Source organism: Gymnodraco acuticeps, unplaced genomic scaffold, assembly GCF_902827175.1.
Source record: "Gymnodraco acuticeps unplaced genomic scaffold, fGymAcu1.1, whole genome shotgun sequence".
NCBI classification, from domain to species: Eukaryota; Metazoa; Chordata; class Actinopteri; order Perciformes; family Bathydraconidae; genus Gymnodraco; species Gymnodraco acuticeps.
In genome coordinates, this window is record NW_022991259.1 from 670467 (window position 1) to 685219 (window position 14753).

Below are 14753 nucleotides of genomic sequence, written 5' to 3' on the forward strand. Positions count from 1 at the left end.
CAGTATTAGGAACTGAAAGAAAGAACAGGTACAGAATATACACATTACAGCAGAACAAGGAATGTCTTGTACTTTATTCATATTGTGATATGCTTTGTATTTATTTCCCTTTATTCTTTGTAATTTGGTTTACCGGCTTCAAAGTATAGTTTTCTTAGCTTTATCACAGTGCTGCTCAGTTTGTGTGAAAAAACCTGGCCCTGCACCAGTTACTTTGTAACAGTAGACATTATATAGGGTGGTACTGAAAGGTGCCTCAAGGCAGGAATTACCTTAGTCCACATACTTCAGCTGTGCATCTGATTTACCAAGTCTGATATGCAAATAAGATCAGCTGCAGGTTTGCAGCCATAGGTTTTGTAACTACCTCAGACATTTTCATTTGCTCTCCATTTCCCTTGAAGGAGCTGTTTTTTACAGCCGCTATTTTCAGTTTAAGGAGCTGAGTTTTAGATACTGAACCTATTTAGTTTGGGGAGCACAAATAGTGCTTTTTAGGACAAACACATAAAGGACAAACACGTGAAGGGCAAACACTCAAAGGACAAACAATCAAAGTTTCAAGATAATTCTTCAGCTCTCACACTCTGTCACGAACGAGCTGAGAACCAAAATGCAACACACGGGAGACCAGGGAAAGTCGGTAACCAGCTTTATTATAACTAGTTTCCACAGAAAAGTTCTGGTAAAGTTCTGGTAAGACAAACCGGCAGACAGTAGGCAAAGGGCTGGTCGGGGTTCCAGGAGTAGGCCAGACGGGAGACGCAGGTACAGGGAGGGTCAGGGAGCAGGCGAGTCAGAATAGTCCGAGTCAAGAAACAGGCGAAAACACGCATTTTAAACGGTTTTTCGCCTGCCGTCTGTCTGCAGACTTGTCAAAGCATTAATTCATGGATTTTACTAACCGGTATCAGTAAGTTGTTACTTCGGAATCATTTTGAAATGTGTATTACAATTAAATCACGGTAAAATATGTTCATTTTGTTGTAGTTGTAGCCCCCCTTCCCAGCGATTCTCTCACTAGTTTAGCATACTCAGCCCGGTTGTTGGCCCGGAAAGAACCTGGATTTTGGAGAGCCAGAAAAACTGTGAAAAACTACCCGTTAGCCGGGACTACCCCTAGTGGAAACGCAACCAAAAACGGGCCGGGTTTGGCACGGCACGCTTAAATATGAGGGGCCGTTAGGGACATTATTCCGAAATACCGTTCACATACACTTGTGAAACACTCACACACACATCAAATCCAAAGTTATTCACATTTACATGTCAAACACTCTCACACACACATATGAACTGCTCTCATATACGCATATGAAACGCTCTCACACACATGTGAAACGCTCTCACACACACATGTGAAACACTCTCACACACACATAAAACCCTCTCACACACACATGAAACGCTCTCACACACACATGTGAAACGATCTCACACACACACACATGAAACGCTCTCACACACACATGTGAAACGCTCTCTCACACACACATGAAACGCTCTCACACACACATGTGAAACGATCTCACACACACACACATGAAACGCTCTCACACACACATGTGAAACGCTCTCTCACACACACATAAAACGCTCTCACACACACATGTGAAACGATCTCACACACACACACATGAAACGCTCTCACACACACATGTGAAACGCTCTCTCACACACACATGAAACGCTCTCACACACACACATGTGAAATGCTCTCACACACATGTGAAACGCTCTCACACACACATGTGAAACGCTCTCACACACTTGTGAAACGCTCTCACACACACATGTGAAACGCTCTCACACACACATGTGAAACGCTCTCACACACACATGTGAAACGCACTCACACACACATGTGAAATGCTCTCACACACATGTGAAACACTCTCACACACACATGTGAAATGCTCTCACACACATGTGAAACGCTCTCACACACACATGTGAAACGCACTCACACACACATGTGAAATGCTCTCACACACATATGAAACACTCTCACACACACATGTGAAATGCTCTCACACACATGTGAAACGCTCTCACACACACATGTGAAATGCTCTCACGCACACATGTGAAACGCTGAGTTCAGTATTGAATTAATTTGCTTTTCAGTTAAAAAAGGAAGGCCTTCCTGTCACATGAAGGAAAATCAGGACATTCTGATGTAGAGTTTCAAAATAAAAGACCTTTGAAATCTCTATTATATATATATGAACAACCAAAACGCTCCAGTATCAAAGACTTATTTCACTCCTGGGTGAATGATGCTATCACCCTGGAGTGAAATAAGTCTTTGATACTGAGGGTTTTTGTTTTATTCTTATCTAAAAACAGAGGGATGACAGCTCATATAATAGAGATTTCAAAGGTCTTTTATTTTGAAACTCTACACCAGAATGTCCTGATTTTCTCTGAGTGGGGTGTCCTGCTATCACCCATGGATGTATAATAAGAACTGGATACAGCGTGGGAGGCGGGGCCTCATTCATTCCTATGAGTTGCTCATTAGCGCATGATGATAAAATGGCCCAACTTTTGAGAGAGTGAAACATCACAGATTACCCGGCATGCCTGAGAAGTACCCGTATGTGCGCTCATAGCGCAACTTTAACCAAAATGCTCGTTCACATCAAGCACGTCAATTTGCGTACACGTAACAGCACCGCACGTTCATGACAGCATGGTAATGGGTTGTTATTATGATGGATTTGATATTAACGAGGCGGCAGTTAGCAGTTAGCGGCTAGCTAGTCATTATGCTAATGTAAACTCAATCGTTATGTACTTATATTACGCTGTAACAGGATCTAGTGAAGGAGTTCAAGTATCTCGGGGTCTTGTTCTCGAGTGAGGGAACAATGGAGCGTGAGATGGGCCGGAGAATCGGAGCAGCGGGAGCGGTACTGCAGTCGCTTTACCGCACCGTTGTGACGAAAAGGGAGCTGAGCCAGAAGGCAAAGCTCTCTGTCTACCGGGCCATTTTCGTTCCTACCCTCACCTATGGTCATGAAGGATGGGTCATGACCGAAAGAACGAGATCGCGGATACAAGCGGCCGAGATGGGTTTCCTCCGCAGGGTGGCTGGTGTCTCCCTTAGGGATAAGGTGAGAAGTTCGGTCATCAGGGAGGGACTCGGAGTTGAGCCGCTCCTCCTTCGCGTCGAAAGGAGCCAGTTGAGGTGGTTCGGGCACCTAGTTAGGATGCCACCTGGGCGCCTCCCTAGGGAGGTGTTCCAGGCACGTCCAGCTGGGAAGAGACCAAGGGGTAGACCTAGGACCAGGTGGAGGGATTATATCTCTTCGCTGGCCTGGGAGCGCCTTGGGATCCCCCAGTCAGAGCTGGTTGATGTCGCCAGGGAAAAGAAAGTTTGGGGCTCTCTGCTGGAACTGCTACCCCCGCGACCCGACCACGGATAAGCGGGAGAAGATGGATGGATGGATGGATCTAGTGATATCCAACAGAGCTTCATTTAGCATGAAATAATTATTGCACTGTATATATATATACACTGAACAAAAATATAAACGCAACACTTTTGTTTTTGCTCCCATTTTTCATGAGATGAACTCAAAGATCTAAAACATGTTCTATATACACAAAATAACCATTTCTCTCAAATATTGTTCACAAATCTGCAAAAATCTGTGATAGTGAGCACTTCTCCTTTGCCGAGATAATCCATCCCACCTCACAGGTGTGGCATATCAAGATGCTGATTAGACACAAGCGGCAAACTCTGGGGAACAGCCGGGACGCCAATACGGAAGTGCCACACACTGCAGTTCATACATGGGCCGCTAGGGACTGGCTGCAGAAAGGAGCAATTTCCATAGACCCCCATGTTAAAATGCCCAACTTTACAGCAGAAAAAAACATGTTTCTACCCATGGATGCAACAAATATTATTATCGATATAGTTAGATTCCACCTTCATGATTATGAATCTGTGAGTGAATTGTTTTCTAACACGACCCTTTTATTTATATTAGGTCTTAAAGTTTTTGCATAAATTAGGGCGTGGTCACTTTGATGGACACTACATGCCTCACTGTCAGCTAACAGCAACTTGTCCACTCTGCTCTGCTAGGCTACAACCATAGAGGCTACAACGTTAGTTAATCATAGTACTGTACTTGACCCTTTAGCTTTAGCCGTGTTCGTGGTGATTGTGCCTTTTAGGGAATATTGTTACAAATACCAGACAATTAAAATGTCGTGCTGTGCGCTTGAATGTACTAACAGAACTTCCAAGAAGTCTAAAATGATAATATTATACATGTTAACCCCATTCGCAGGTGTTTGTGTGCTTGGTAGCTTAGCTTGTTACTTATTAGCCAGCTAAGGATGTAACCCTTTATGCATACATATACATTTTAGTTTATGATTCAGCCTTGGGTAAGACTTTTATAGTCTATGGGTATGACGCCCATAATGCTAAACGGGAGCAAATGTTAATAGGGGACCCAATTTTCCCAGTGGTGGCCGCCGGAGCTAACGGAGCCGCAGGGGGCTAGCTCCAGCCGGCGTCCCGGAGCTAGCCCACTGCGGCTCCGTTAGGTCCGGGCGGTGGAGTCCGTCTTTTCTCAACGTGTGAATGACAAGCATTAAGAATAACAAAATATAGCTAATTCTCTTGCAGATTGTCTCATTTGATTATGAATGTAACTTTTATATAGGGGAACTACACTGTTAGCAGTAACTTGGTATGCATGTATTTCATGTTAGCTTAGCTTCTTAGCCTGAGCTAGCTCTGTTTACTTCCAGTTCGGAGGCAGCAGGTCCCGCCTCGGCTCCGCCTCTTTGCCCTTATTTGGAGCAGGCGGGATTAGACTCTGGCGTCACAGTCGAGCCGTTAGTGGCCGACTCCACCTACTAAGGGCTTCACGGCAACTCTGCAGAATCCTATGGGTGACGTCACGGACACTACGTCCATTTATATAAACAGTCTATGATTAGACAGCATGATTATTGCACAGATGTAATTAGGCTGGCCACAATAAAAGGCCACTCTGAAACGTGCATTTTTGCTTTATTGGGGGGGTCTGAAAACCAGTCAGTATCTGGTGCGAGGGGTAGGGGTAGGGTTAGGGGTAGGGTTAGGGTAATGTTGTGAATCGAGTGGCCCATGGTGGTGGTGGGTATGGGCAGGCGTATGTTATGGACGACGAACACAGGCCACTCGATTCACAACATTACCCTAACCCTACCCCTAACCCTACCCCTAACCCTACCCCTCACACCAGATACTGCCTGGTTTTCGGACCCCCCCAGACCCCCCCCAATAAAGCAAAACTGCACGTTTCAGAGTGGCCTTTTATTGTGGCCATTCTAAGGCACACCTGTGCAATAATCCTGCTGTCTAATCAGCATCTTGATATGCCACACCTGTGAGGTGGGATGGATTATCTCGGCAAGTGCTCACTATAACAGATTCTTTCAGATTTTTGAACAATATTTGAGAGAAATGGTTATTTTGTGTATATAGAAAACGTTTTAGATCTTTGAGTTCATCTCATAAAAAATGGGAGCAAAAACAAAAGTGTTGCGTTTATATTTGTGTTCAGTGTATATATATATATATATATATATATACATATATATACACAGTGCAATAAGCTTCTTAGTGCAATAATAAGCTACAGGGACGTTAATCTAACGTCGGTAATATTAACTTTATTTAATACAACATTTACGGTACAAGATTTAATCATACAGCCCATGTAGTATAATAGTTTACAAATGATGAATTACAGCAAACATGTGCAATATATCCATTATTACAGCTCCGTGGGATGGCAGTAAGGCGATATGGGTCCGTTGTTATTGTGCATCCATGGGTAAAGAGAAACTCATGTAGTACTGAACACGTAACATGAACGTGCCGGGCGGCGCGGTCCCGTGGGTTAGATGCGCGTTCATAATGCCGAGGGAAATAACTCTCAGAATAACGTTATTAGCACATTTTTACAACTTGAGGAACTAATGTTTTTAATAAGGGCTATTCAAGTGTTCATACTGGGTTGTTTATTTAGTTTAAAAAAAATTATCCAACGAGTTACAGACCACTCTTTCCCCATGTAAGTCAATGGGAAAAAGTGTTTCCGGGCCCAGCAACCTAAAGGAAGTGTAGTACCGCCGTTTGGCCACAACGAATATTCTCATCAGACTCCGGCGCACTTCCTGGGGGTTTGCCATCACCCTGAAGTGAAATAAGTCTTCGATGATTGACAATTTTGTATTTATTCTTATCTAAAAAGAGAAGGCCCATATGAGATTTCAAAAGTATTTTATTTTTAAACTCCTTAAGTTTTACATTCACTCAGTTATAATGTGGTAGTTATACGTAGTTTGTTTTAAATTATTATTGATCACATTATATAGTACATATTTCTTAATTTAATCTCCAGTATATATGAATATGTTTGGTATATTTGTTATTGACCGAGTAAGCACTTTTATTTTGAAGGCAGTTTTTACCTCTACCGTAATGCATAAGATATTCGCCCACCGCAATTTAACGTGCGGGCGGCTGGCTGGCTTGACCGCAGTAGAATAAAAGTGTATACATTCGATTAAGAAATGCTTTCATTCTTAAATATGGAAGAAAAAGTTTAAAAAAACTCAACGCAGTTAACACAATAAGATGTCATACATCGGAAATGACTAACATTTATCATCTTTCCTCTTTGTCTCTTATCTATAATTCTCCATTATAATGCTTTTGTGCTTTTTTAATCTTTATTTATTGTTTCCCCTCAACACCACTAAATCAATTGCAGAGCAAAGCAGTGTTGTGCTTGATATCGGGATGCACAGTCTCTCCCTACAAGGGGAGCTGTAGTGGGCCGTTGCCCGCCGCTGCTGCATCAATTAAGCTTTGTGCAGGCTGCTGAGCAGACATGATGGAATGGAACAATCGCAAACGGAAAGACGAAAAATATTGTTTTCGCTTTTTTGAAATTCGCGGTTATTCGCTGTTTTTTAAAACGACTTCCGTTTCAACTGAAATCCCTCTCACACAATATAGGCTACTGAAATCCCTCTCACACAACATACTGAAATCGCATTTCATGTGTGTGTGAGTGCGTTTCACATGTGTATAATATATGAGTGAGTTTCATGTGTGTGTGTGAACGGTATTTCTGAATAATGTCCCGTACGGCCCCTCATAATTTTCTATGAGGGATGACAGGGTATTCCAATACCATCCTAATCAATTTGACAAGCATAAAGGCACAGTGCATAAATTCATAAGCATTATAAATTAATGTGGCCTGTAGAGCAATATGTTTTACTTGTAAAATTCTGATCCTTGTCAATTATTTAATTACTACAGATGATACACACTGTCCAACACCAGTGATGAGCTGAACTAGCTGTATTCGGCTACATTAGAAATGATGCAGAGCTTAAAAATGCATTCTCTAGGAAGGATAGAAACAGGATGTGACATACTGGCCAATACACTTGGTGTGTGGGTTCTCACTGTGTGTGGTGCAGACTGGTGAGTCAGTCTTTCTGGTGTGGTGATGGTCATCTGATGGCTGTCAAAGATGAGCATTAAACAATGAGTTACACCGTTTCCATACAACCTCTTTTTATGAGTTCATGTCACAAAGATGAATGCATACAGTGTATACTGTATGTGGTCAACAATCTAAATTGGAACACTGTCTTTCAGCTGTTAACAGCATTTGTGTGCACTAATGATAGAAAATATAGATATTACACAATTGCATATTATTCTAGGGTTTTTCTTATCACGAAAGGGATCATAAACAAATCAACAAGCAGAGACATGGCTGAACTGATAACACATACAAAATAGCACCACCACTGAGTGTAGGAAGTAAAGTTTTTATCAACATGCAAGTTGACAGAAATAAATGTAATAAATCAAACGGCTATGACTAGTCTGAGAGGATGCAGTGTTTTATTCAACTGAAAGATTTGATAAGTAAACTACAACTATTCATAGCACAAGCGCCCTTCATCATACTGTTTCTCCCTCGTCTTGCTTGAAAGGCCTCCTCTTTGCATCATCTCTTTTCTCTTTACCTGGCAGACTTCTCACTCGTCAGATGATCACAGGAATATGGAACATATGATCCCTGCACTTTGAGCTTTTGGTTGATTGTAATGTTGGTGACACAAAATGTAAAGCTTATTCTCTACTTTCACATATTTTAAATCTCTTGAGATTAAGTGTCAGCAATGTAATTTATGTCAGTTTTAAACATCCTTTCTTTTAAATCCCACTGAAATTAAAGTAAATAACTTTTTACATGGTTTCCAAGGAGCTTATACTGGTGCTTACTTTGAAGTGAGAGCAACTTCTTTCTTTGCTGCTCTTATACATGAACTGTTAACTGCTAATGACTCACCTCACTTGGGGTGTTATGCTTAGATATTGCTTTAAAATACTCTATACAGTAGACGCTCTGTAGAGCTCATTTTCAAGCCTTTTTTTTATAGAAACAGTCGGTGTATAGCAAGTTCAGTGATTATTAAATATGCTTGCCAGGACCATGGCTTTCATCAAGCATATCTGTTTCAATTTAATTTACAGTTTCACAACAGTGCGATCTCGGCATAAATCGAGCTCCATCATAAATAATGAAAGGAGCTGTTTGATGTAGACAAGGCCAAATACACAGACTCATAAAACTGCATTAATTGTCCATATCCCCACCTTAGCCATTTTCAGCTTCCATCAAACTGGACATTAGGAACTTTCTCCAGATGTCCAGCTTTGTCCTGTTGCTGACTCAAGATGAAAAAAGAGAGTTTAAAAACAAGAAAATGTGCACTACTGCTGATTTAGCTAAGTTAGCCCAACAGCTGAAAATCTTTCGATTATATGGTTTATTATCCAGGTCTGTTATTATTCTTTCAGAATGTCTTTCCCCATGTATGATATTAACTGTAATGTGCTTAAGCTTAGTTCACATTTTCCTGTGGTAGTTCTTGGAAATGTATTGAACATCAGGTTGTAATAATTCAGTAGTTGTAATACATTGGAAAAGCAGCACTTTGTATGCCTCAGGGTTGAATCCATACTGACCCAGAGCATTTACTGGATTCATATTAAAACATACATGTACTCATTGAGTTTACTCATAGACTGCATGGTTTAAGTATGTGCAGGACAATAACAAATACAAGCACTGAGCAAACACAGCCACCTTCATAACTACAGTCCACTCCACATACCCATACTATGCTTGCACGTCATGGTACCATAGCACCTCCAAGGCGCTAAAAATAAAACTTCAAACATCGCAAAATAAACTGGTCAGACTACTGCTTGACCTTTCATCTAGAACCCACCTCACCTCTGCCCACTTTGACAACCTATGATGGCTTAGAGTAGACGACAGAGTACAGCTACTTGCAATGGGCCTGGTCTACAAGATCCACTACACCTCTATGGCACCCATGTACATGTCAACATTCTTCCCAAAGGTCAAGGAATACCATGATCATAACACCAGAGGGAGCTCCACAAATCATGTGAAACCCAGATTTGGCACAAAAAAGGGGGAATACACGTTTCGCAATTATGCCACATCAAGGTGGAACGCTCTTCCCACAACTGTAAAGGAAAGTAAAACTATACTTACCTTCAAAACCTCTCTTAAAGAGCACCTTCGGGGGAGAGCATTGCAAAACTGGCCCCGGTAATGGTACAAATCTCAACCTGTCGTTTAATGGACAGCTCCCCCCCCCCCCCCATCTATGTATATACTCGCATTTTAGACTCTGTTACTAACTGTATATCTGTAGACTTGGTATGTCTTAAATGTCCGGTTAGGATGTATTAGAACAAAATCTAAATGAAAATTGTAAACAAGCAATCTGTATGTAAAAAACCACCTGTATGTAAATTGTAAATAAGCCATCTGTATGTCAAATATGTCTTATATGTCTTAAATGACATGATGAATTGGAAATGGGGGACCCTGATGTAAACAAGACGAAAGTCTTTCTCTGGTCTGCATCCCCTTAACAATTGTATGTTTTGAGCTGTACTGTACTGTACCCAATATACAAGCTGTTAATAAACTGTTCAATCAATCAATCAATCAATACCTTTTAATGACATATCCAAGAACTGAGATAAACAGCTTGTTTAAATCATGATCATTGAGTAAGATCCCATGATTTTTTCTCTCATTGTTAATACGATGTAAATGAATCCCTACATATTCATATACATTTCTAACCTGCACTATTTGGGAATATTTCTTTTTTTATTGTATTGCAGTAATCCTCTGCGGCTTTAAGCATTCATTTTTTAGTTGTATGCCCATTTAATGTTACCATTTTGGGGCACATTTCAGGTTGTTATCATATATTGTTTTACTTTTCTTGCTCCATATGTGATATTAATGATGTGTTAGAGTAAGTTCCAAGTTAAAAATGGCCCCAGCAACCAGCAGCAACTCGGGAGGGTTGGTAAATTCTCTCATAAAGTAAATAATGTTCGATTTGTCTTTTAATTATGCCCTTTTGTAAAATAAATGCAAATCGGAGTGCATTAGTTCTCATAAAGTAGTCATAAACCCATTGTGAGCATATTCTGCTACACTGTCATTAAAACCCGGTTGCACCACATAAAAACGAGACCTATGCCGGGATAATAGCCCATAATGGCCCATAATATACTATCAAAAATATAACTGATATATTGCTCTACAGCTGTTAAATAATACATTTTTACTATAAAATATATTTTGATGGCAACAAACTAATCGTTTACACCCCATGAGGAATAAAATAATTTAGAACGATATTTGAAAATAACTTTCTCTTTCATGACTTGCAATTATGTGTTTCACTAACAGCCCACCATGCCAACACAAGTCATTACATTTGATACAAAATGCAGTTAAGCTCACAACAACGAAAAGAGAAGTTACATTTATGGTGACACGTATATTGTTTTTTTTACCATTTGACGTTTATTTAATTGTAGTTCTACAGTGAATTCCATTTTCCCTCCTGTGTATGCTGGTTTCTGACAGCTGTCAGAGTAGCATATTATGGCATTTCCAAACTGCAGACTTTGTGTACTGAGCTACAGTGATACAAAATCAGAAATGACAGCATTCTAACAATAATGTAGAGCTGAGGTACGTGTGATTGTCAGGGAGGGAGGTGTCAAGCTAATACACTCAGCTGTCTGTCAGTAGCTCAAATATTGTTCAGTCTCACGTATAAAAGACGGAAAGCTTTTTTCTTCACTTTACACTGAATTTTTAGATACATTGTTAACTGTCACACTCCTCTGTTTTTTCTCTGGTGGTCAGCGTTCCTTTTAATGCTAAAGAGAACGGTGTGTAGCTTTACCTGGCACTTCTGGACATGCAAGACCACAAGCTATTAAAGACTGTACATTATTTTATCTCGATGCTGTGCTGTCTTAAATGTTTGCAAATTAGAAGTGCAACCTGACGAACAAGCTATTAGCTTGCCACAGGCATTGCACTTTGCCTTGCCTTTCTCTTTTTGTGTGTAGTGGAGCCACACTTTTGAGCGTTTACCGCGATCCATATTTGGTGTTATGAGGTGACTGAGCCCGAGCCGCGCGCGCATGCTGTTGGGTATCTAAACAAATCAAATCACACGCTGCTGTTCCGTTGATGTGTGACGTCGTCACTTTCTACAGGTCCCTACAGATAGCTACGTAGCCTTAGCCTACGTCCATGCAGATATGTAGGCTTTCTTTGCAATACTAAAGGGTTAGTCTACCGAGTTTGGGTTCCCAACCCTATGCGAGGCTATCTGATGTGTGTTACAAAATAGTGTATAGTAATACAAATCAACAGGGATTTGGATAATCATAATATATTAACACACAAAACATACTTTTACTATGCTCTCCGGGGGGTTTTCTAGAAAAATATAGTGGCCGGGCGCTGAGCTTTTATAGATATATATAAATTCTCGCGAGAACATGACGCCCGTATTCAAGATGGCGCTGCAGACGTAAACAACAACGCAACGTCAGAGCTCCGTAAAAACAAAGCTCTCTATGCTGTCTGACGGTCTATTTGACACAAATTTCATATTTTTTGAGTAGTTTTTTACGAACAGAAATATTGTTTCCTGGAATCACTTTCAAATGTTAAAGTAAGACGGCATTTTGGTAAGAGGGCGCAGCGCCCATGTTACCCGGTTTATACAAAACCCTGCTCTCTGTTAAGCCAACAGACCCCATTGACAGAAACAGTAATTTATCACTTTGTTCAAACTCGATGGAAACTAAATAAATCCAATCTTACAACATTTAGAAAAGCAAACCTTGTCTATTGGCAATGAGAAAACAATCTCTTGCCTAATGTTCTCACGATTCCCCGTGTTTGAAAAGCCCACATATACGTCCTATATTCTGTGGAGAAAGGGTAATGGGTGAGCATCTGGTTCGGGGAGAATGGCAGGATAATGAAGATTACCAGAAGGTTTTATTCTCGTTCTTTTTTTATTTGAAAGTAAAACTCAATTAACACATCCTAAATCAACACATGTTCAGCCGATGTATGAAATCTATCTTAACGAGGGAATTATACAACCGCAGAACATGAAATACTATGGAGTACATGAGTTGAGACTTGACTTTCTGCTTTATTTAAGCTGCATTGTCTCCCAGATGTTGTTTCTATGTTTTCGGTTTGTAACTGCTAATATATAACAGAAGCCAGCTGAGGCAGTGGAAGCTGCACATAGTTAAAAAAAATCAAGTTGTCAGGCTCACACAGAGAGACTATTAACTGTCAGCAGCAAATTCTAAAATGAACGCCAGATTCCCCCTCACTCCCATTTCACATCTGGACTGAATCTAGGACCTAAAAATAGAAGGACACAGACTGATAAGAGTCACTGAAGCCCAGACATGTCAGAGCAGACTGAGAGGAAACCTGTATTTTTCAGATGGAGCCTCCTGACCTCTGTGGAATTTTAACCAGCATACAGAGTATCTAAGGTGCCTCTGCTGCATGGGATGGATTCCTACCAGTAACCCAATTTCTGTTGGCCTTGTCAAGCATGAAGCCTTTGTTGTCTGTCCGGCTTGGCGGGTGGTCAGTCCTATAATCTTTTGCTTGTGCACTTTGTGATTGGCTTAGCATCTCCCCAAGTGTGCTATTCCTCAGGAAGACATATCCAATTATATCTTACAAAAAAAAGAAGATTCTGCTATAATTCCCCTGCTGATAAACCTTTCAGCTGCATAAAAAGAGTGAAAGTGATTCAAGTTCTGCATGGCTTGAGCAGGTTCAGCCCTGCTGAGCGTGGAGGGCATTTAGGAGTGGAGGGGCAGTGCCCTGGTGTCGAGGCTTTCAGAGTGATGGTCCTATCCCCCCGGGAGGGAGCCTTTTATGGCTGTGGTGGAAAACAGATGTTGTTTTCATGGTGTTGCTGTTGTTTTTTTTTTATTGAACGAGATAAAAATTAGGGATAGCATTTTTACATCCCAACTCATACAATATTTAAGCAATCATACACGAGAGGCCGTTCTTTAACGTCATTATTGGTACGACAGTACTGCGGCAGGACCAAGGCGCTTGCGCCGAGGTCCGTACGCTTGTACTGGAAAAAAGCAAACTGCAAGCAGTTTGCTTTTCAGGCCAAGGGTATACCGTTTTTCTCAGACGCGGAGGGATACTGACTTGTTGTGAAAAGGCACGTTCTATTTGACCGTTCTTTGATCGTGGAATCAAACACGCCTATTGACCAATCAGAGAGCTTGCTCACACCTATGTGTTATAGAATATACATTTATATATATACACAATAAATGTTTTTTTTAAATAACGTTTTTAGATGTAAGCCTATCATCCACCACCCCGTTAGCAGGTGCCACTTGATTGACGTATCTTTGAGACATTCCTTGTCACTCCGAAAATAATAGACTGACTTCAAGTGATGCTGCATATTTTTGAACTCACTGCACTTATTTAGATACCAACTACAACAAAATTAACATATTTTACCGTGATTTAATTGTAATACACGTTTCAAAATGATGCCGGAATAACTACATACTGAGACTGGTTAGTAAGAAACATGAATTAATGCTTTGACAAGTGTGCAGACAAGACGGCAGGCGAAACACCTTTTAAAATACGTGTTTTCTGAATGGAGATCGGATCGATCAGGCTAAACTAACGCTGTAGCTGCTCCGTCCACACTCACAACAACATGATACAGATACTACAGCGACTGTATTTGCTATGACACAGACAGTCTGTGGTTTGTACATGTTTAACTTTTGTCCAGTTTCTGAACAGATATGAGGAGCTGTGTGCTAACAGCTAACGGCTGCTGTTTTGGTTTTCTGATTCCACGTCAGTAACGGTAGGCTGAGATCCTCACCGCTGATTGGCTACCGCGCGAACGCGTCATTCGCATCAACCGCGTCTGTCCGCGTCTTTGCATTGACTTTACATGTAATCGCGCCGCCCCAAAAATCGCTTCGCGCCCAGTGTGAACGCACCAATGGTTAATGCACGGATAAAGAATGTTGTTTGAATTTGTAAGAATTGTGTTCAAAATAACTATGAAGCTTCAGTGGATAAGCCTCAGAGTTAAAATGGCACTTTATGTTATCTGCTCACTGCAAGATGTTATTTTTTTCTTTGTTGTTGTTGTTGTTGCTATCAACAAAATAATGTACTCATTCACTCAAACAAATGGAAAATAAGCTACATGCATTTATATTTCGGATTGTAATGAAG

General features: G+C 40.9%; 1 protein-coding gene across 6 annotated transcripts in view; it reads left to right on the forward strand.

The window, feature by feature from the left end:
• Positions 1–14753, forward strand: part of LOC117562017 (rho GTPase-activating protein 42) — a 79631-nt gene that overhangs the window by 22360 nt on the left and 42518 nt on the right. The gene's annotated exons all lie outside the window — the stretch shown is intronic.